The 24,028-nt window shown below is 45.7% G+C and overlaps 1 long non-coding RNA gene across 1 annotated transcript in view; it reads right to left on the reverse strand.

Annotated features, from left to right (window-relative positions):
* LOC138657921 (uncharacterized) overlaps nt 1–23,617 on the reverse strand; it is a 239,702-nt gene extending 216,085 nt beyond the window's left edge. The window contains exon 1 of the long non-coding RNA XR_011317255.1: nt 23,516–23,617. This is a non-coding gene — a long non-coding RNA (uncharacterized lncRNA). The remainder of the gene's footprint in view (nt 1–23,515) is intronic.
* Nucleotides 23,618–24,028: the final 411 nt, after the last annotated feature.

Consider the following 24,028-nt stretch of genomic DNA (forward strand, 5'->3'; position numbering starts at 1 on the left):
GCCTCCAGTACTGTTATGAACAGGTGATTCAGAACCACAATGGACCTAGTGGTTAAGAGCACACAAAGTGACCTGATAGTTACTAACATAGGACGAGTTCTGAGACGTGGGAACTCTGCTGACCGCAATCCCTAATCCTATCATACCACACTAGAGGTAGCCGTGGATTGCGCCTAACCCTCCCTATGCAACTCGGCACAGCCTGAGAAACTAACAAGCCCTGAAGATAGAAAAATAAGCCTACCTTGCCTCAGAGAAATTCCCCAAAGGAAAAGGCAGCCCCACACATATAATGACTGTGAGTTAAGATGAAAATACAAACACAGAGATGAAATAGATTTTAGCAAAGTGAGGCCCGACTTACTGAATAGACCGAGGATAGGAAAGATAGCTTTGCGGTCAGCACAAAAACCTACAAACAACCACGCAGAGGGGGCAAAAAGACCCTCCGCACCGACTAACGGTACGGAGGTGCTCCCTCTGCGTCTCAGAGCTTCCAGCAAGCAAGAAAAACCAATATAGCAAGCTGGACAGAAAATATAGCAAACAAAAAGTAACACAAGCAGAACTTAGCTTATGCAGGGCAGACAGGCCACAAGAACGATCCAGGAGAGAGCCAGACCAATACTGGAACATTGACTGGAGGCCAGGAACAAAGAACTAGGTGGAGTTAAATAGAGCAGCACCTAACGACTTAACCTCGTTACCTGAGGAAGGAAACTCTGAAGCCGCAGCCCCACTCACATCCACCAGCGGAAGCTCAAAGACAGAACCAGCCGAAGTACCACTCATGACCACAGGAGGGAGCTTGACCACAGAATTCACAACACAGAAGTAAATCGGCATTTAAGCTCCCGAAAGGCCTCAACAGCCGCAGAGGACCAATTAGTCACATCAGCGCCTTTCTTCGTCAAATCAGTAAGGGGCTTAACCACACTGGAAAAGTTGGCAATGAAACGGCGATAGAAATTAGCAAAGCCCAAAAATTCTGAAGGCTCTTCACAGATGTGGGTTGAATCCAGTCATGAATAGCTTGGACCTTAACAGGATCCATTTCCATAGACGAGGGAGAAAAAATAAAACCCAAAAAAGAGACCTTCTGAACTCCGAATAGGCACTTAGACCCCTTCACAAATAAAGCATTATCACGAAGGATCTCGAATACCATCCTGACCTGCTTCACATGAGACTCCCAATCATTGGAAAAAATCAAAATATCATCCAAATATACAACCATGAATTTATCAAGATAATTGCGGAAAATATCATGCATGAAGGATTGGAACACAGATGGAGCATTAGAGAGCCCGAATGGCATCACAAGGTATTCAAAATGGCCTTCGGGCATATTAAATGCAGTTTTCCATTCGTCACCCTGTTTAATACGAACAAGATTATATGCCCCTCGGAGGTCAATCTTAGTAAACCAACTAGCCCCCTTAACCCCTTCATGACCCAGCCTATTTTGACCTTAAAGACCTTGCCGTTTTTTGCAATTCTGACCAGTGTCCCTTTATGAGGTAATAACTCAGGAACGCTTCAACGGATCCTAGCGGTTCTGAGATTGTTTTTTCGTGACATATTGGGCTTCATGTTAGTGGTAAATTTAGGTCAATAAATTCTGCGTTTATTTGTGATAAAAATGGAAATTTGGCGAAAATTTTGAAAATTTCGCAATTTTCACATTTTTAATTTTTATTCTGTTAAACCAGAGAGATATGTGACACAAAATAGTTAATAAATAACATTTCCCACATGTTTACTTTACATCAGCACAATTTTGGAAACAAAATTTTTTTTTGTTAGGAAGTTATAAGGGTTAAAATTTGACCAGCGATTTGTCATTTTTACAACGAAATTTACAAAACCATTTTTTTTAGGGACCACCTCACATTTGAAGTCAGTTTGAGGGGTCTATATGGCTGAAAATACCCAAAAGTGACACCATTCTAAAAACTGCACCCCTCAAGGTACTCAAAACCACATTCAAGAAGTTTATTAACCCTTCAGGTGCTTCACAGCAGCAGAAGCAACATGGAAGGAAAAAATGAACATTTAACTTTTTAGTCACAAAAATTATCTTTTAGCAACAATTTTTTTATTTTCCCAATGGTAAAAGGAGAAACTGAACCACGAAAGTTGTTGTGCAATTTGTCCTGAGTACGCTGATACCTCATATGTGGGGGTAAACCACTGTTTGGGCGCACGGCAGGGCTTGGAAGGGAAGGAGCGCCATTTGACTTTTTAAATCAAAAATTGGCTCCACTCTTTAGCGGACACCATGTCACGTTTGGAGAGCCCCCGTGTGCCTAAAAATTGGAGCTCCCCCACAAGTGACCCCATTTTGGAAACTAGACGCCCCAAGGAACTTATCTAGATGCATAGTGAGCACTTTGAACCCCCAGGTGCTTCACAAATTGATCCGTAAAAATGAAAAAGTACTTTTTTTTCACAAAAAAATTCTTTTAGCCTCAATTTTTTCATTTTCACATGGGCAACAGGATAAAATGGATCCTAAAATGTGTTGGGCAATTTCTCCTGAGTACGCCGATACCTCATATGTGGGGGTAAACCACTGTTTGGGCACATGGTAAGGCTCGGAAGGGAAGGAGCGCCATTTGACTTTTTGAATGAAAAATTATTTCCATCGTTAGCGGACACCATGTCGCGTTTGGAGAGCTCCTGTGTGCCTATGCATTGGAGCTCCCCCACAAGTGACCCCATTTTGGAAACTAGACCCCCCAAGGAACTTATCTAGATGCATATTGAGCACTTTTAACCCCCAGGTGCTTCACAGAAGTTTATAACGCAGAGCCATGAAAATAAAAAAATAATTTTTCTTTCCTCAAAAATGATTTTTTAGCCTGGAATTTCCTATTTTGCCAAGGATAATAGGAGAAATTGGACCCCAAATATTGTTGTCCAGTTTGTCCTGAGTACGCTGATACCCCATATGTGGGGGTAAACCACTGTTTGGGCGCACGGCAGGGCTCGGAAGGGATGGCACGCCATTTGGCTTTTTAAATGGAAAATTAGCTCCAATCATTAGCGGACACCATGTCACGTTTGGAGAGCCCCTGTGTGCCTAAACATTGGAGATCCCCCAGAAATGACCCCATTTTGGAAACTAGACCTCCAAAGGAACTAATCTAGATGTGTGGTGAGGACTTTGAACCCCCAAGTGCTTCAAAGAAGTTTATAACGCAGAGCCATGAAAATAAAAAATAAAAATTATTTTCTCAAAAATGATCTTTTAGCCTGCAATTTTTTATTTTACAAAGGGTAACAGGAGAAATTTGACCCCAAAAGTTGTTGTCCAGTTTCTCCTGAGTACGCTGATACCCCATATGTGGGGGTAAACCACTGTTTGGGCACATGCCGGGGCTCGGAAGTGAAGTAGTGACATTTTGAAATGCAGACTTTGATGGAATGCTCTGTGGGCGTCACGTTGCGTTTGCAGAGCCCCTGATGTGGCTTAACAGTAGAAACCCCCCACAAGTGACCCCATTTTGGAAACTAGACCCCGAAAGGAACTTATCTAGATGTGTGGTGAGCACTTTGAACCCCCAAGTGCTTCATAGAAGTTTATAATGCAGAGCCGTGAAAATAATAAATACGTTTTCTTTCCTCAAAAATAATTATTTAGCCCAGAATTTTTTAATTTTCCCAAGGGTAACAGGAGAAATTTGACCCCAATATTTGTTGTCCAGTTTCTCCTGAGTACGGTGATACCCCATATGTGGGGGTAAACTACTGTTTGGGCACATGCCGGGGCTCGGAATTGAAGTAGTGACGTTTTGAAATGCAGACTTTGATGGAATGGTCTGCGGGCGTCACATTGCGTTTGCAGAGCCCCTGGTGTGCCTAAACAGTAGAAACCCCCCACAAGTGACCCCATTTTAGAAACTAGACCCCCCCAAGGAACTTATCTAGATATGTGGTGAGCACTTTGAACCCCCAAGTGCTTCACAGACGTTTACAACGCAGAGCCGTGAAAATAAAAAATCATTTTTCTTTCCTCAAAAATGATGTTTTAGCAAGCATTTCTTTATTTTCACAAGGGTAACAGGAGAAATTGGACCCCAGTAATTGTTGCGCAGTTTGTCCTGAGTATGCTGGTACCCCATATGTGGGGGTAAACCACTGTTTGGGTGCACGTCGGGGCTCGGAAGTGAGGGAGCACCATTTGACTTTTTGAATACAAGATTGGCTGGAATTAATGGTGGCGCCATGTTGCGTTTGGAGACCCCCTGATGTGCCTAAACAGTGGAAACCCCTCAATTCTAACTCCAACACACCCCTAACCCTTATCCCAACTGTAGCCGTAACCCTAATCACAACCCTAACCCCAACACACCCGTAACCCCAACACACCCCTAACCCTAACCACAACCCTAATTCCAACCCAACCCTAACCCTAAGGCTATGTGCCAACGTTGCGGATTCGTATGAGATTTTTCAGCACCATTTTTGAAAAATCCGCGGGTAAAAGGCACTGCGTTTTACCTGCGGATTTACCACGGATTTCCAGTGTTTTTTTCCAGATTTCACCTGCGGATTCCTATTGAGGAACAGGTGTAAAACGCTGCGGAATCCGCACAAAGAATTGACATGCTGCGGAAAATACAACGCAGCGTTCCCGCGCGGTATTTTCCGCACCATGGGCACAGCAGATTTGGCTTTCCATATGTTTACATGGTACTGTAAACCTGATGGAACTCTGCTGCGGATCCGCAGCGGCCAATCCGCACCGTGTGCACATAGCCTAATTCTAAAGGTATGTGCACACGCTGCGGAAAACGCTGCGGATCCGCAGCAGTTTCCCATGAGTTTACAGTTCAATGCAAACCTATGGGAAACAAAAATCGCTGTACACATGCTGCAGAAAAACTGCACGGAAACGCAGTGGTTTACATTCCGCAGCATGTCACTTCTTTCTGCGGATTTTACAACTGCTCAAATAGAAAATCGCTGTTGTAAAACCGCATTGAAATGCGCAGAAAAAACATGGTAAATCCGCCATAAATCCGCAGCGGTTTAGCACTGCGGATTTATCAAATCCGCAGCGGAAAAATCCGCAGAGGAACAGAATACGTGTGCACATACCGAAACCCTAACCCTAACCCTACCCCTAACCCTACCCCTAACCCTACCCCTAACCCTAACCCTACCCCTAACCCTACCCCTACCCCTAACCCTACCCCTAACCCTAACCCTAACCCTAGTTCTTACCCCAACCTTAGTGGAAAAAAAAAAATATTTTTTTTATTGTCCCTACCTATGGGGGTGACAAAGGGGGGGGGGGGTCATTTACTTTTTTTTTATTTTCAAAATTCACTCTGGAACGAATCTGCCGGCCGGCAGATTCGGCGGGCGCACTGCACATGCGCCCGCCATTTTGGAAGAAGGCGGCGCCCAGGAAAGAAGACGGACGGTCCCCGGGAGGCCAGGTAAGTATAAGGGGGGGAGATCAGGGCACGGGGGGGGCATCGGAGCACGGGGGGGTGGACCGGAACACGGGGGGGTGGATTGGAGCACGGAGTGGGGGATCGCTGTGCGGGCGGGTGGATCGGAGCACGGGGGGGGGATCGCTGTGCGGGGGGGGGATCGCTGTGCAGGGGGGGGATCGGAGTGCGGGGGGGTTTGATTGGAGCACGGGGGGTGTGATTGGAGCACGGGGGGAGCGGGCAGGAGGACGGGGGAGCGGAGCACAGGACGGAGGGGAGCGGACCACAGATTGGGAAGAGTGGAGTGGGTGCACATTAGTGTGTCCAGCCATGGCCGATGATATTGCAGCATCGGCCATGGCTGGATTGTAATATTTCACCATTTTTTTAGGTGAAATATTACAAATCGCTCTGATTGGCAGTTTCACTTTCAACAGCCAATCAGAGCGATCGTAGCCACGAGGGGGTGAAGCCACCCCCCCTGGGCTAAACTACCACTCCCCCTGTCCCTGCAGATCAGGTGAAATGGGAGTTAACCCTTTCACCCGATCTGCAGGGACGCGATCTTTCCATGACGCATATGCTGCGTCATGGGTCGGAATGGCACCGACTTTCATGACGCAGCGTATGCGTCAAAGGTCAGGAAGGGGTTAATCTGAGCAAACAAATCAGAAAGCAAAGGCAAGGGGTATTGGAATTTGACCGTGATCTTATTAAGAAGACGATAATCTATACAGGGTCTCAAGGAGCCATCCTTCTTAGCAACAAAAAAGAAACCCGCTCCCAATGGTGACGAAGACGGCCGAATATGCCCCTTCTCCAAAGATTCCTTAACATAGCTCCGCATGGCGGCATGCTCTGGCACAGACAGATTGAAAAGTCGGCCCTTAGGGAACTTACAACCTGGAATCAAGTTAATAGCACAATCACAGTCCCTAAGAGGAGGAAGGGAACTGGACTTGGGCTCATCAAATACATCCTGAAAATCCGACAAAAACTCAGGGACCTCAGAAGAAGGGGAAGAGGAAATCGACATCAAAGGAACGTCACTATGTACCCCTTGACAACCCCAACTAGTCACAGACATAGTTTTCCAATCCAGCACCGAATTATGTTCCTGTAACCATGGAAAACCCAGTACAACAACATCATGCAGGTTATGCAACACCAGAAAACGGCAATTTTCCTGATGTGCTGGAGCCATGTACATGGTCATCTGCGTCCAGTACTGAGGTTTATCCTTGGCCAATGGTGTAGCATCAATGCCCCTCAAAGGAATAGGGCTCTGCAAAGGCTGCAAGGAAAAACCACAGCGCCTGGCGAATTCTAAGTCCATTAAGTTCAGGGCAGCGCCTGAATCCACAAATGCCATGACAGGAAAGGACGACAATGAGCAAATAGGGTCACAGATAAAAGAAATTTAGGCTGTACAGTACTGATAGTAACAGACCTAGCGACCCTCCTAGTACGTTTAGGGCAATCAGAAATAACATGAGCAGAATCACCACAGTAAAAACACAGCCTATTCTGACGTCTGAATTCCTGCCGTTCTGTTCTAGTCAAAATCCTATCACATTGCATAGGCTCAGTGTCATGATCCCAATGGCAGGGGATCACTAAAGGACAAGCACAGATACAAACAAGCTCTATGGCGATGGAACCTGAGCTGACCGCGACCCTGAACCTAACACACAAATAAAAGTAGCCGGGGAACGTGCCTACGATGATCCTAGACGTCTCGCTCCAGCCGAAGATCTAACTTCCCCTATTAGAAGAAACACAGACCTCTCTTGCCTCCAGAGAAATCCCCCACAGAAATAGCAGCCCCCCACATATAATGACGGTGAAATGAGAGGAAAGCACATACGCAGTATGAAAACAGTTTCAGCAAAATGAGGCCCGCTAAAGCTAGATAGCAGAGGATACAAAAGTGAACTGCGCGGTCAGCGAAAAACCCTTCAAAAAACCATCCTGAAATTACTTGAACTCATGTGCCAACTCATGGTACATGAGGAGCAATTTCAGCCCACTAGAGCAACCAGCAGCAAGAATCACATATCTGCAGGCTGGACTAAAAACCAAATAAAGCAAAACACCAAAACAGGAAAATCCAAACTTAGCTTGACCAGAAGGTTCTAGGAGCAGGGAGCAGAGGTAACAAGACACACTGGATACATTGATAACCGGCGAGGAAATGCCAGCAAAGCCAGGTTAAATAGGAAACTCCCATATCCTGATGGAACAGGTGGAACCCAGAGACCCAGGAAAGACAAGTCACCCAGTACCATCAGTAACCACCAGAGGGAGCCCAAAAACAGAACTCACAACAGTACCCCCCCCTTGAGGAGGGGTCACCGAACCCTCACGAGAACCACCAGGGCGACCAGGATGAGCCCTATGAAAAGCGCGAACCAAATCATCAGCATGAACCACCCAAGAATTATCCTCCTGACCATAACCCTTCCACTTGACCAAATACTGGAGTTTCCGTCTGGAAACACGAGAATCCAAGATCTTCTCCACAACATACTCCAATTCTCCCTCCACCAGCACTGGAGCAGGAGGCTCAAGCGAAGGAACAACAGGTACCTCATACTTCCGCAACAACGACCGATGGAACACATTATGAATAGCAAACGATGCCGGGAGATCCAAACGAAACGACACAGGGTTAAGAATTTCCAAGATCCTATAGGGACCGATGAACCGAGGCTTGAACTTAGGAGAAGAGACCTTCATAGGAACAAAACGAGAAGACAACCACACCAAGTCACCAACAAGAAGTCGAGGACCCACGCGGCGACGGCGATTAGCAAACTGCTGAGCCTTCTCCTGGGACAACTTCAAATTGTCCACCACATGACTCCAAATCCGATGCAACCTATCCACCACCATGTCCACTCCAGGACAATCAGAAGGTTCCACCTGACCAGAGGAAAAACGAGGATGAAACCCCGAATTACAAAAGAAAGGAGAAACCAAGGTAGCAGAACTAGCCCGATTATTAAGGGCAAACTCGGCCAGCGGCAAAAAGGTAACCCAGTCATCCTGATCAGCAGAAACAAAACACCTTAAATAAGTTTCCAAGGTCTGATTAGTTCGTTCAGTCTGGCCATTCGTCTGAGGATGGAATGCAGACGAAAAGGACAAATCAATGCCCATCTTAGCACAGAACGTCCGCCAAAATCTAGACACAAACTGGGATCCCCTGTCAGAAACGATGTTCTCAGGAATCCCATGCAAACGAACCACATTCTGAAAAAACAGAGGGACCAACTCAGAGGAGGAAGGCAACTTAGGCAAGGGTACCAGATGAACCATTTTAGAAAAGCGATCACACACAACCCAGATGACGGACATTTTTCGAGAGACAGGGAGATCCGAAATAAAGTCCATGGAAATGTGCGTCCAAGGCCTCTTCGGGATAGGCAAAGGTGACAACAATCCACTGGCCCGAGAACAGCAAGGCTTAGCCCGAGCACAAACCTCACAAGACTGCACAAAAGAACGCACATCCCTCGACAAGGAAGGCCACCAAAAAGACCTGGCCACCAAGTCTCTAGTACCAAATATTCCAGGATGACCTGCCAAAGCAGAAGAATGGACCTCGGAGATGACTCTACTGGTCCAATTATCCGGAACAAACAATCTCTCAGGCGGACAACGATCAGGTTTACCCGCCTGAAACTCCTGCAAAGCACGTCGCAAGTCTGGGGAGACAGCAGACAAAATCACCCCATCCCTAAGGATACCAGAGGGCTCAGAATTTCCAAGGGAGTCAGGCACAAAACTCCTAGAAAGAGCATCCGCCTTCACATTCTTTGAACCTGGCAGGTATGAAACCACAAAATTGAAACGAGAGAAAAACAGTGACCAACGAGCCTGTCTAGGATTCAGACGCCTGGCAGACTCAAGATAAATCAAATTTTTGTGATCAGTCAAGACCACCACACGATGTCTAGCACCCTCTAGCCAATGACGCCACTCCTCAAATGCCCACTTCATGGCCAAAAGTTCCCGATTACCAACATCATAATTCCGCTCAGCCGGCGAAAACTTTCTAGAAAAAAACGCGCATGGCTTCATCACTGAGCCATCGGAGCTTCTCTGTGACAAAACCGCCCCCGCTCCAATCTCGGAAGCATCAACCTCAACCTGAAAAGGGAGCGAAACATCTGGCTGACGCAACACAGGAGCAGAAGAAAACCGGCGCTTAAGTTCCTGAAAGGCCTCCACAGCTGCAGGAGACCAATTAGCAACATCAGCACCCTTCTTAGTCAAATCCGTCAAAGGCTTAACAACACTAGAAAAATTAGTTATAAAACGACGATAGAAATTAGCAAAGCCCAAGAACTTCTGTAGACTCTTAAGAGATGTAGGCTGCGTCCAGTCACAAATAGCCTGAACCTTGACGGGATCCATCTCAATAGTAGAAGGGGAAAAAATATACCCCAAGAAAGAAATCTTCTGGACTCCAAAGAGACACTTTGAGCCTTTTACAAACAAGGAATTGGCCCGCAGGACCTGAAACACCTTCCTGACCTGCTGAACATGAGACTCCCAGTCATCAGAAAAAAACAAAATATCATCCAAATACACAATCATAAATTTATCCAGATATTCACGGAAAATATCGTGCATAAAGGACTGGAAGACTGAAGGAGCATTAGAAAGTCCAAAAGGCATTACCAAATACTCAAAATGGCCCTCAGGCGTATTAAATGCGGTTTTCCACTCATCACCTTGCTTTATTCGTATAAGATTATACGCACCCCGAAGATCAATCTTAGTGAACCATTTAGCCCCCTTAATGCGAGCAAACAAATCAGTCAACAATGGCAAAGGATACTGATATTTTACGGTAATCTTATTCAAAAGACGATAATCTATACAAGGCCTCAAGGAACCATCTTTTTTGGCCACGAAAAAAAAAACCTGCTCCCAAAGGGGACAAAGATGGACGGATATGTCCCTTTTCCAAGGACTCCTTAACATAATCCCGCATAGCAGTATGCTCTGGCACTGACAGATTGAACAAACGACCTTTAGGAAATTTACTGCCTGGAATTAAATTTATAGCACAATCGCAATCCCTGTGAGGAGGAAGCGAACTGAGCTTAGGCTCCTCAAAAACATCCCGATAGTCAGACAAAAACACAGGAATCTCAGAAGGAGTAGATGAAGCGATAGAAATCGGAGGTGCATCATCATGAACCCCCTGACAACCCCAGCTTAACACAGATATTGATTTCCAGTCAAGGACTGGATTATGAGTTTGTAACCATGGCAGACCAAGTACTAGAACATCATGCAAATTATACAGTACCAGGAAGCGAATCACCTCCTGATGAACGGGAGTCATACGCATGGTCACTTGTGTCCAGTACTGAGGTTTATTCATAGCCAAAGGTGTAGAGTCAATTCCCTTCAAAGGAATAGGGACTTCCAGAGGCTCCAGACTAAACCCACAGCGATTGGCAAATGACCAATCCATAAGACTCAGGGCAGCGCCTGAATCCACATAGGCATCGACGGAAATGGATGATAATGAACAAATCAGAGTCACAGACAGAATGAACTTAGACTGTAAAGTACTAATGGCAACAGACTTATCAACCTTTTTTGTGCGTTTAGAGCATGCTGATATAACATGAGCTGAATCACCACAATAAAAGCACAACCCTTTTTTCCGCCTATACTCTTGCCGTTCACTTCTGGACTGAATTCTATCACATTGCATTATCTCAGGTGACGGTTCAGACGACACCGCCAAATGATGCACAGGTTTGCGCTCCCGTAAACGCCGATCAATCTGAACAGCCATAGTCATAGACTCATTCAGAGCTGTAGGCGCAGGGAACCCCACCATAACATCTTTAATGGCCTCAGAAAGGCCATCTCTGAACTTTGCAGCCAGAGCGCACTCATTCCACTGAGTAAGCACCGACCACTTCCGAAATTTTTGACAATAAATTTCTGCTTCATCTTGCCCCTGAGAGAGGGCCAACAAAGCTTTTTCAGCCTGAATCTCTTGGTTAGGTTCCTCATAGAGCAAACCCAATGCCAGAAAAAACGCATCCGCATTAAGCAACGCAGGGTCCCCTGGTGCCAATGCAAATGCCCAATCCTGAGGGTCACCCCGCAGGAAAGATATAATTATCTTGACTTGCTGAGCAGGGTCTCCAGAGGAGCGAGATTTCAAAGAAAGAAACAACTTGCAATTGTTCCTAAAATTCAGAAAACGAGATCTATCTCCAGAAAAAAACTCTGGGACAGGAATTCTAGGTTCAGACATAGGAGCATGTACAACAAAATCCTGTATATTTTGAACCTTAGTGGCAAGATTATTCAGGCTGGAAGCCAAACTCTGGACGTCCATGATAAACAGCTGGGATCAGAGCCATTCAAAGATTAAGAGGAGGAGGAAGTAGCCAGGCTGCAATAAGGCTAAGCAGCAAACTCTGAGGGAAAGAGAAAGAAAAAAAAAAAAACTTCCTCAGACTACTTATCCTCCTACTTCAGCCAATACAATTAACACTTTGTGGGCCGGTTATACTGTCATGATCCCAATGGCAGGGGATCACTAAAGGACAAGCACAGATACAAACAAGCTCTATGGCGATGGAACCTGAGCTGACCGCGACCCTGAACCTAACACACAAATAAAAGTAGCCGGGGAACGTGCCTACGATGATCCTAGACGTCTCGCTCCAGCCGAAGATCTAACTTCCCCTATTAGAAGAAACACAGACCTCTCTTGCCTCCAGAGAAATCCCCCACAGAAATAGCAGCCCCCCACATATAATGACGGTGAAATGAGAGGAAAGCACATACGCAGTATGAAAACAGTTTCAGCAAAATGAGGCCCGCTAAAGCTAGATAGCAGAGGATACAAAAGTGAACTGCGCGGTCAGCGAAAAACCCTTCAAAAAACCATCCTGAAATTACTTGAACTCATGTGCCAACTCATGGTACATGAGGAGCAATATCAGCCCACTAGAGCAACCAGCAGCAAGAATCACATATCTGCAGGCTGGACTAAAAACCAAATAAAGCAAAACACCAAAACAGGAAAATCCAAACTTAGCTTGACCAGAAGGTTCTAGGAGCAGGGAGCAGAGGTAACAAGACACACTGGATACATTGATAACCGGCGAGGAAATGCCAGCAAAGCCAGGTTAAATAGGAAACTCCCATATCCTGATGGAACAGGTGGAACCCAGAGACCCAGGAAAGACAAGTCACCCAGTACCATCAGTAACCACCAGAGGGAGCCCAAAAACAGAACTCACAACAGCTCAGGACTCAGCTCAGAGGACACTGCCATATGGTGCATAGCTTTGCGCTCGCGCAGACGCCGATCAATCTGAATGGCTAGAGACATAGATTCGCTCAAACCAGTAGGCGTAGGGAAGCCCACCATAACATCTTTAAGGGCTTCAGAAAGACCTTTTCTGAAAATAGCAGCCAGAGCATCCTCATCCCATTTAGTGAGCACAGACCATTTCCTAAATTTCTGGCAGTATAATTCTGCCGCTTCATGACCTTGACACAGGGCCAACAAGGTTTTTTCTGCATGATCCACAGAATTAGGTTCGTCATACAATAATCCGAGCGCTTGAAAAAATGCGTCTACATTAAGCAATGCCGGATCCCCTGATTCAAGGGAGAAGGCCCAGTCCTGAGGGTCACCACGCAGCAAGGATATGATGATTTTAACTTGCTGAATTGGATCACCAGAAGAACGGGGTTTCAAAGCAAAAAACAATTTGCAGTTATTTTTAAAGTTCAAAATCTTGGATCTGTCCCCAAAAAACAAATCAGGAGTAGGAATTCTAGGCTCCAAAGCCGGAGTCTGGACAACATAATCTTGGATACTCTGTACTCTTGCAGCAAGTTGATCCACACGAGAAAACAAACCCTGAACATCCATGCCAGAGCATAAATCCTGAACCACCCAGAGATCAAGAGGAAAAAAAAGACAAAACAGCACAGAAAAAAAAATGGCTCAGAATTTTTTTTTCCTTCTTTTGAGATGCATTTAATTCATTTTTGGCCACTTGTACTGTTATGATCTGGTGGTTTAGGAGCAACATGGGACGAGCTCTGAAGGAAGTGGTACCTGTACCGACCGCAGTCCCTAAGCTCAACACAACACTAGAAGTAGCCGTGAGATGCTCCTGACACTCCCTAGGCACCTCGTCACAGCCGGAGAACTAACTACCCCTAAAGATAGAAACAGGAAAACTATCTTGCCTCAGAGAAAATCCCCAAAGGATAGATAGCCCCCCACAAGTAATGACTGTGAGTGGAGAGGGAAAAGACATACACAGAATGAAACCAGGATGTAGCACAGGAGGCCAGTCCAGCTAGATAGATAGGACAGGATGGAATACTGTGCGGTCAGTATAAAACACTACAAAAAAATCCACACAGAGTTTACAAAAATCTCCACACCTGACTAAAGGTGTGGAGGGTAAATCTGCTTCCCAGAGCTTCCAGCTACACTGAATTAATTCATACTGACAAGCTGGACAAAACATAGAAAGCACAGAACGGACAAGTCCACAACCTGTGGACGGAAAAGAGCAAGCAAGGACTTAACTTTGCTGAACTGGTCAGGATAACAGGGAAATCCAAAGGAGATGTGAATCCAACCAGGAACCATTGACAAGTGGCACAAGCTGAAGGAAAGAGCCAGGCTAAATAGCCGAGCAGAAAAGACAATCAGTGGAAGCAGCTGCTAACTGCTAAATCCAAGTAGCAGCCATTCCACTAAAAACCACCGGAGGGAGCCTAAGAGCAGAACTCACAAAAGTGCCACTTAAAACCACCGGAGGGAGCCCAAGAGCGGAACTCACAACACATGGAATATAAAGATTGAATATAAAAATATAAATATACCCGGGCAGGATGGCGTATATATATATATATATACATATATATATACATGTATACATATATATATATATATATATATATATATACAGTGGTTAGCACTGCAGCCTTGCAGCGCTGGAGTCCTGGGTTCTAATCCCACCCAGGACAACATCTGCAAAGAGTTTGTATGTTCTCTCCGTGTTTGCGTGGGTTTCCTCCGGGTTCTCCGGTTTCCTCCCACATTCCAAAGACATACTGATAGGGAATCTAGATTGTGAGCCCCATCGGGGACAGTGATCATAATGTATGCAAAACTGTAAAGCGCTGCGGAATATGTTAGCGCTATATAAAAATAAAGATTATTATTATTTATTATTATATATATACAGATCTGCAAAAATACCATATGTACCACCAATAAACGAATGCAGTACGCATATTTATCTGGCATATAGCAGTGGGAGATGCACGATAATCAAGTTCAAGCACTGTATACATTACATTATACAAAATAATTTAATATGATAAAACAATAATCAGTATATATTACAGAGCATATAGAACCAGTAGGCATCAGATGTTATCATTCCTCCGTTGTTTCAAGGACCCTCAACGGCAGATCTCCAATTATATAAATATTCAACCAGTCTGCCCATCCATATCGTCATCATCGTCTCCACGTATACTTATAGCTAAGACTGAAAAATAAAAAAGTAAAAAATGTACACACAGAGTGAATTATGTCCGTCATCTATAATACAGAGTGATAACTTAGAGGAATGGGGTGAAACTAATATTTTCGTTAAGTCCAGATGGATGGACTGGGCCAAGTGCCCACATCCATCTGGACTTTAACTGTGCCAATCTCCTAAATGTCCCTCCACCCCGAATATTCACGTCAAGCATATCAATTCCTCTTACCCTAAGCTGCCTACCATCACAGCCATGGAATCTACTAAAGTGTCGGGAGACAGTTTTCAACAGCGTCACATCCTCTGCCGCAGCTGCTGCCTCAATCCCCAACACGTGCTCACGCACACATACCTTAAGCTGTTTAGTAGTCATGCTCACGTAAATCATATTACATGGGTAGACAGCATAATATATTACGTTCCTGCTCGTGCACGTAATACTTTTCTTGATGTTAAATTCCTTAGAGCCCTCCTGATTTTTAAAAGTATCCATGCGGTCCATATTGGAACATGCCACACAGTGGCCGCACGGGGTACTTCCACTTCGCCTCTCAATTTGATCCAGGAATGTAGTTATTGGCTCTCCCGTGTAATGGCTATGGACCAGTCGGTCCCGCAGGTTACTCGACCTCCTAGCTGTAATAGCAGCCCTCTCAGGGTTAAATCTGGTAATAAAAGGATTGGCCTTCAAAATATGCCAAGATCTATCAAGAATCTTCTTCATCTTAGAAAAGTGTGAGTGAAAATTAGTGACAAATCTCACATCATTACATTTTTTCGATTGGTGTGTCCAATATAGTAATCCGTTTCTGGAAGAGTATTTGGCACGATTGTATGCCTTTTTGATTATGCGATTACTGAAACCTCACTCCCGCAGGCGTTTCTTAAGATCCTCTGCCTGTTTATAAAAGTCTCCATCTGTAGAGCAAAGTCTCCGCAAACGTAGAAATTGCCCGGTGGGGATCGACTGGATCATATGCCTCGGATGGAAGGAGGAAGCGTGTAACAACATGTTAGTGGACGTAGGCTTGCGGAAGATATCCGTCTGTATCTGACCCTTACCATCATTCTTTAACGTTACATCAAGAAACTCTATGACTGAAGCGTCACACTTATAGGTGATAAAAATATTTTGGTCGTTGTCATTCAAGGACCTCATAAATATATGCAAATTGTCACATGATCCCTGCCAGATCAGCAATATATCGTCAATATACCATGATAGGAAGCGGCACATTGGCGAGGACTGATCAGGCAGGGCGAGGTCTCTCTCCCACAGCGTTAAAGAAAGATGGTAAGGGTGAGATACAGACGGATATCTTCCGCAAGCCTACCTCCACTAACATGTTGTTACAGTATCAACTTTGACACTAGGTGGCACTGTGGTGGGTACGCATTTCCTAACGTTCCGAGCGCACCAGCCTTTTTCATCCCGGTGACGGGTGTAGGCCACATGATCCCCTCGGCACAGATCCCGTTCAGGATGTCCATCCCGGAGATGAGATTCCACATCACTGCGGGTGACATAGACCTTCGTCGGTAGCCCAGATTCCTGATTGAAACCCCAACCCTTTTTAGGGTAGAAGGCCACTACTATACTCCATCTTGCTGGGCTTTTGTCACCGCGCTGGGTGTTATGGGTCTGCACTTTGCGTTGGGCCTCACTCCCGTTTTCCTCTTCCCATTTTAGCACCAGACGTCGGTTATATTCCTCCCAGGTGAGGGCTTCAATATGGGACCCTTTTGGTTGGGACTCCCCAGGGGACCCGATTGGGTCTGCTCTCGAATTGTCCCATTGGAATACCACCCCCTCAAGGCTCACCTCCAGCGGCGTTCCTATGGGTGTTGGAAGCGTGCCTGTCAACGTCTCGTCGGTGGTGGTAATAGTCGCTGGAGCAGGGCCTTCATCTGGGGCAGGCGCAGTCGCTAGAGCGAGGTTAGTGACTGGGAGAAGAGCGGTCGCTGGAGCGGGAATGGTCACCGGGGCAGGGTCGTTTTCAGTACCTGCGTCTGATGTGGTTCCACCGATGCCGGTCTGCTCTGCTGATGAGGATGCTGGAGTCAGCTGCTGCCCTAGCTCTTCCAGTGCGATCTTCCTGCACAGGGCCGACTTCCATTTCTTCACCGCTGTCAGCTCAGTGTCCAGGAGCTGGCGGCTCAGCATCTCCACCTGCGGATCCAGGAAGTCCGGATCCTACAGCAGCGGGGACTTTGGGTCCTCCTCCAGTGGCTTGGGATGGTCCCGGGTCACTTCGCCATCGTTCAGGTACCCGCTGGTCACCATCTCTTCTTCCGGATCTGCGGCCACCTACACACACTGCTCCTCCATTTCTTGGGGGCGGGGCTCCTTCTCCACCTTGTTCCCGCCATTGCAGATGAGGAGGCGGACCTCTTTGGCAGATTGGCAGGTCCTCATCTTGTAATAGCATTCGTAGGGGGAGTTCAGCACTGTTTGCACCGCTTTGGTAGTCTCCTCCCATAATGGCACGCACTTCTTCTCAGGCACACCTCGTGGTGCTGTAATGGTGGTGGTTTTGGCTGCAATTTTGGCAGTCTTTTGCGATACAGTCTCTGAACACAAAAACAGAAAAGCACAGTCTTTTAGGCGCACATGACCCGTTTTGCTGGGTCAGTCCATCCTGTTTGTGACGCCAAGTTGGAACGCCCTGTCAGGGCAAGGGGTTTACTCGGTAACGGGTCCAGCGGTTCACAGGGGGATGTCACGGTGGCTGACCCGGTCCGTGGCCCTGGGACGTCCATATAAAAGGGAAAGGTCTTTAAAGGGATAAGGTTTATGTTCGTGACGCCACCTGTGGTATTCGATCAGGGTGACCGACGCTGCTCTAAGGGGTCCGCTGGGGAGATGTTATGGCAGCTAAATGGTATACCTTTCCACAGGTGAAGTATATCCCCAGGGCTTCCCAGTGTGTAGATGGTAGAATGGTGAGATGTGCAGTGAAGAACGAGGACACAGGATTGCAGTCTCTTTACCTTGTTTACTGTTGGTTTCAGCAGCCACAGTCCAGGGCACCAGATCACAGGGCAGGTAGAGTCTGGCTGGTTTGGAGGCAATTCCAGAGTCCCCTTGTCCAGGTGGAAATCAATAGCCTCCCCTTGCACTGTAGTGGTGTAGTCCCTTACTGCATAAGCTTCAAATAAGGTCCTCACAGATGTTGTGTCTCTCTCCCTGTCCCCCGTAGTCAGATAGGACAAAACCCGTATGGCTGGTGGCTGGAGTCAGTTTATAGGGACTCTAGCATGCCCCAGCCTCTGAGGGGTGCCACCGTGCCTCCTGGGTGTAGGTGCGAACAGGTAACGTAGAATTAGCTGTCCTGCCGGTCTCTGAAGTAAGGCGTAGAGATCCTTACTACCTCGGTGTTATGGCTACCAGTTATCTGCGCCTCAAAAGTCGGCAGCCTGCTCGGGGCTGGTCCCCTTCTGGTATCCTCTCCTGTGCTTTGCTTTCCTGCACACTCACTGCAACGTATTCTGCTTTCTGAAATGTCTCCTTCTGGGAGATGCAGCTCTTAAGGCATGCACAGCTCCGTGGACCCTCTGTCCTCCTCAGACAGATGTCTGGAACTTTCTAACTTTCCCTACAGACTACCAGTTATATATATGGGGAATCACCTAGTAAATAGGATCAAAAGCTACAGGTCAGACACCTACCCACCATATCTCCACCTCCAGGGTGAGGCTGAAGGGAGTTAAATGTTCAGCTAGTTTTTTTCCTCTGGCTACGTGTGTGGAGGATAGGAAGCCTACTGACTGCTGGCCCCTGCCAGAGCTGCCATAGGTGTTGTCCAAGACGAACTGGACAGGACTGTATATGAACTTTTTATTTTCATTTGAGCCAGACAGGCTGTTTTTCTGTTACCAGTTTGGGTTTTTGGTTTATGATGCAACAAACCCTTCGGAGCCTTAACCACACATGTGCCTGTGTCTACCTCGAAGAGTAGCTAAGTGAGCCGACATGGGGTACGGCAGCCTGTCGCTGTGAAACATGTGACTATTCATCCTGCTGCCGGGGTATGGCGGCCTGTTGCCGTATAACATGTGACTATTCTTCCTGCTGTCGGGGAATGGCAGCCTGTCATGGTGTAGCATGTGACTATTCTTCCTGCTGTCCGGGCTTTAGCTGCCTGTCACTGTGTAACATGTGTCTATTCTTAATGCTGTCAGAGCTATGGCTGCCTGTCAGTCTGTAACATGTGACTATTATTCCCGCTGCCCGGGTTTTGGCGGCCTATTGTTGCATAATGTGACTATTCTTCCTGCTGTTTGGGTTATGGAGACCTGCACCATACAACATGTGACTATTCTTCCTGCTGTCTGGATTATGGCTGCCTGTCACTGTGTAACATGTGACTATTCCTCCTGCTGTCGGGGTATAGTAACCTGTCACTCTGTAACATGTGACTATTCCTCCTGCTGTCGGGGTATAGCAGCCTGTCACTGTGTAACATGTGACTATTCTTCCTGCTGTCCGGGTTATGGCTGCCTGTCACTGTATAACATGTGACTATTTTTCCTGCTGTCGGGGTATTGCTGCCTGTCGCTGTGTAACATGTGACTATTCTTACTGCTGTCAGGCACTGCGGCCTGTCACTGCGTAATGTGACCATTCTTACTGCTGTCGGGTATGGCGTCCTGTCGCTGTGTAACATGTAACTATTCTTACTGCTGTTGGGGTATTGCTGCCTGTCGCTCTGTAACGTGACTATTCTTACTGCTGTCGTGGTATTGCTGCCTGTCGCTGTGTAACATGTGACTATTCTTACTGCTGTTGGGGTATGGCGTTCTGTCGCTGTGTAACATGTAACTGTTCTTACTGCTGTAGGGGTATTGCTGCCTGTCGCTGTGTAACATGTAACTGTTCTTACTGCTGTCGGGGTATTGCTGCCTGTCGCTGTGTAACATGTAACTGTTCTTACTGCTGTCGGGGCACGGCGGCCTGTCACTGTGTAACGTAACTGTTCTTACTGCTGTTGGGGTATGGCGTCCTGTCGCTGTGTAACATGTATCTATTCTTACTGCTGTCGGGGTATGGCGTCCTGTCGCTGTGTAACGTGACTATTTTTCCTACTGTCGGTGTATAGCAGCCTGTCACTGTGTAACATGTCACTATTCCTCCTGCTGTCGGGGTATAGAAGCCTGTCACTGTGTAACATGTCAACTTAAAGGGAATGATGTGCACTCTATAACCAAAAGGTAGGCGGGTGCAGGCTGGACAGATAGTCCCAATCTTCACGAAAAACAGCCGCACTCCAATAGTATGAATTTTTATGCCAAAAGTATAACTTTATTCATGCGTACAGACATCACCAGGTGCTTTATGACGTAAAACAGGTTGCGGACAATAAGGTTAACGTTTCGCCCGAGGACGGTCTTTGTCAAAACCTCTCTGTAAAATAAATACATAATGTCAGTGCGCTGAACACATATATATGCACAAATACAAAATTAGGATTTATCACATTAAAACAATACTTCCCAAATAACACCAGTATAAAAGGGGTTATACACAAACTATATACAGCTATATACACACAGTAGTATAGTATCAAATGTCAAAAATATTACATAGTATCCCTGGAGATTCATATCTCGCCAGTATAGGAGATGCAAAAAAAACTACAAAAAGGATGCAAGAGAACTACAAAAAGGATGCAAGAGAACTACAAAAAGGATGCAAGAGAACTATAGAAAGCGTAACCTGCAACAAATGAACCTGTATACATATTCCTCTAGCAGGAAAAGTATATACATGTGGATAACTTAAAATGCAGAGCGGATTAGCATATGCATCTACATACATATTCATAAGGTGCTCCTTATAAATCCAGGAGCAGCCCAAGATGTCATGGAGTACCACTGAATATCCTGGAATGATCCACATATTTCTTTGAGTATAGACCATATGGGTTTAAAGATGAAGCTGTTAAAAGTAATACACTGACCTTATATTAGGGGTGCATAGAGGAAAAAGGAGTCAGTCCAGAAAAGGCTATAAAGGAAGATAGGGAATGTTACGCTTTCTATAGTTCTCTTGCATCCCTTTTGTAGTTCTCTTGCATCCTTTTTGTAGTTCTCTTGCATCCTTTTTGTAGTTTTTTTGCATCTCCTATACTGGCGAGATATGAATCTCCAGGGATACTATGTAATATTTTTCACATTTGATACTGTACTACTGTTTGCATATAGCTGTATATATTTTGTGTATAACCCCTTTTATACTGGTGTTATTTGGGAAGTATAGTTTTAATATGATAAATCCTAATTTTGTATTTGTGCATATATATGTGTTCAGCGCACTGACATTATGTATTTATTTTACAGTGAGGTTTTGACAAAGACCGTCCTCGGTCGAAATGTTAACCTTATTGTCCGCAACCTGTTTTACGTCATAAAGCACCTGGTGATGTCTGTACGCATGAATAAAGTTATACTTTTGGCATAAAAATTCATACTACTGTGTAACATGTGACTATTCTTACCGCTGCCCAAGGTATGGCGTCCTGTCGCTGTGTAACATGTGACTATTTTTCCTGCTGTTAGGCTATGGCAGCCTGTGGCTGTGTAACATGTAACTGTTCTTACTGCTGTCGGGGTATTGCTGCCTGTCGCTGTGTAACGTAACTATTCTTACTACTGTCGGGGTATGGCGTCCTGTCGCTGTGTAACATGTAACTGTTCTTAATGCTGTCGGGGTATTGCTGCCTGTCGCTGTGTAACATGTAACTGTTCTTACTGCTGTCGGGGCACGGCAGCCTATCGCTGTGTAATGTAACTGTTCTTACTGTTGTCGGGGTATGGCGTAATGACGCTGTGTAACATGTGACTATTCTTACTGCTGTCGGGGCATGGCGTCCTGTCGCTGTGTAACATGTAACTGTTCTTACTGCTGTCGTATTGCTGCCTGTCGCTGTGTAACATGTAACTGTTCTTACTGCTGTCGGGGCACGGCAGCCTATCGCTGTGTAACGTAACTGTTCTTACTGTTGTCGGGGTATGGCGTAATGACGCTGTGTAACATGTGACTATTCTTACTGCTGTTGGGGTATGGCATCCTGTCGCTGTGTAACATGTGATTATTCTTCCTGCTGTCGGGGTATTGCTGCCTGTCGATGTGTAACATGTAACTGTTCTTACTGTTACGAGGCTGAAGTTGGTTTCTTATTCGTTCAGTTTCTTATTCTGAGTTGAAGTTGGTTTCTTTTTTGTCAGTTTCTTATTCGGCAATTTTTTCTTTTCTGTTTTTTATAGGTTTAACAACAAAAAATAAGCATCACAATAATAACATACAATGCAGTGAGGTGTTAAGGGGTTAAATGACCTTGGGCCACTGATCTCACACCAAGAATACATAGATAGTGATGCCCTTCATCAAACACAGGTCCTGTTAGCCAGGCCCAAATGGGTTCTGGGCATGAGAACTGACATCAAAATGGGCATACAGCCCATTTTCACATATTTGAATTAGTAACTGATGTTTTTAAGGGGTTAAATGCCTTTGGGCCACTGATAACACAGTGCGTACATATAGAACAGGGAGCCCCACATCAAAACCAGGTCTCTGCAACCTGGCCCAAATGGGTTCTGTGCATCAGAACTGGCATCAAAGTTGGCAAACAGCTCATTTTCTCAGATTTGAATAAGTAACTGATGTTTTTAAGGGGTTAAATGACTTTGGGCCACTGATATCACAGTAAGAATACACAGATATTGATGCCCTGCATTAAATTCAGGTCCTTCCAGCCTGGCCCAAATGGGTTCTGGGCATTAGAATTGGCATCAAAGTTGGCAAACAACTCATTTTCTCAGATTTGAATAAGTAACTGATGTTTTTAAGGGGTTAAATGCCTTTGTGCCATTGATACCACAGTGCATACATATAGAACAGGAAGCCCCATGTCACAGTTCATGGGGAGGATAATTTTAATCATCCACACCGCTCACACCAATTTGTCATGAACCGGGGTTGGTTGGTTGCCCAGTTCTTTTCTGAAGGGGATTTATGTATATCCCACTTTCCAGTTCCTGTTTGGAACTTGCAGCTCCCCTTTCCCTCAGGTCAGACAGGGTACTGCACCTAAGATAATTAGTCGCCAGAAAGGCTGCCTTACTTTGTACTGGCTAATGGGCACACTGCAGCGAGGGCGATAAAGCTGCTCCCACTCAGGCGGGAACAATAATTATCAATGCCGTCCGTTACTACAAAGTGTCCCAAACGCACAGGACAAATCTGCTGCCACCAGCTCCAATTCTGTAACTAATAACAGGTCCAGAACCCCCAAATTAGTAGCATAATTCACTTGGGAGTAGGTGACAGTACGTTATAGAGACAGGAGAGACAAAGCTAGTAATTTTATATAATTTCCTCCAAAAAGGTAGGCAGTGTTTACAGAAGTATAAAAAGATATTATAAGAGTAGACAAGCATCGTATGTACAGTACAATTACAAATAAAATGGGATTAAAGTTGAAAAACACTTACAGTTCTCTCATATAATTTCAGATCATTGCAAAACATGTGGCTCGGTGGAAGGGCAGACATCAGAATGCATCAGAGCAGCTAGCAGAGCTGCTGTTAGCATTGTTCCTGGGCAAAGACTGACTCACAACTCAGCAGGGTTAAGATATGCCCTCTGGTCGTGACATCACTGAGTGGGCTGAGTTATGAAGTGCACTCCTCTCTTCTCAGAGGGACTCAGAGTTATGGAACATTCATATCTACCGTAGCTCTAGGATTCAACCTCGTATAGCGACGACGGAATTATCATTGATCTTGTTTTGCAACTAGCATTCTATTAAGACCAAACATGACCTGCTATGCACAGCGAGTAAACAGTAATTCGTTTCTCGGATACCAAGGGTACAGGAAATTGGGAAATGTACTGGGTGATGGCCCGGCCGATGCAGAGGCCAAAAATCATATTCCAGTTTACAAGAATAAAGGGAAGGACCCCCTGGCCATGTGCTTTTTGCAGGCACGCTGGTGTCACATTAC

The sequence above is a fragment of the Ranitomeya imitator genome, chromosome 1, assembly GCF_032444005.1.
Source record: "Ranitomeya imitator isolate aRanImi1 chromosome 1, aRanImi1.pri, whole genome shotgun sequence".
NCBI lineage: Eukaryota > Metazoa > Chordata > Amphibia > Anura > Dendrobatidae > Ranitomeya > Ranitomeya imitator.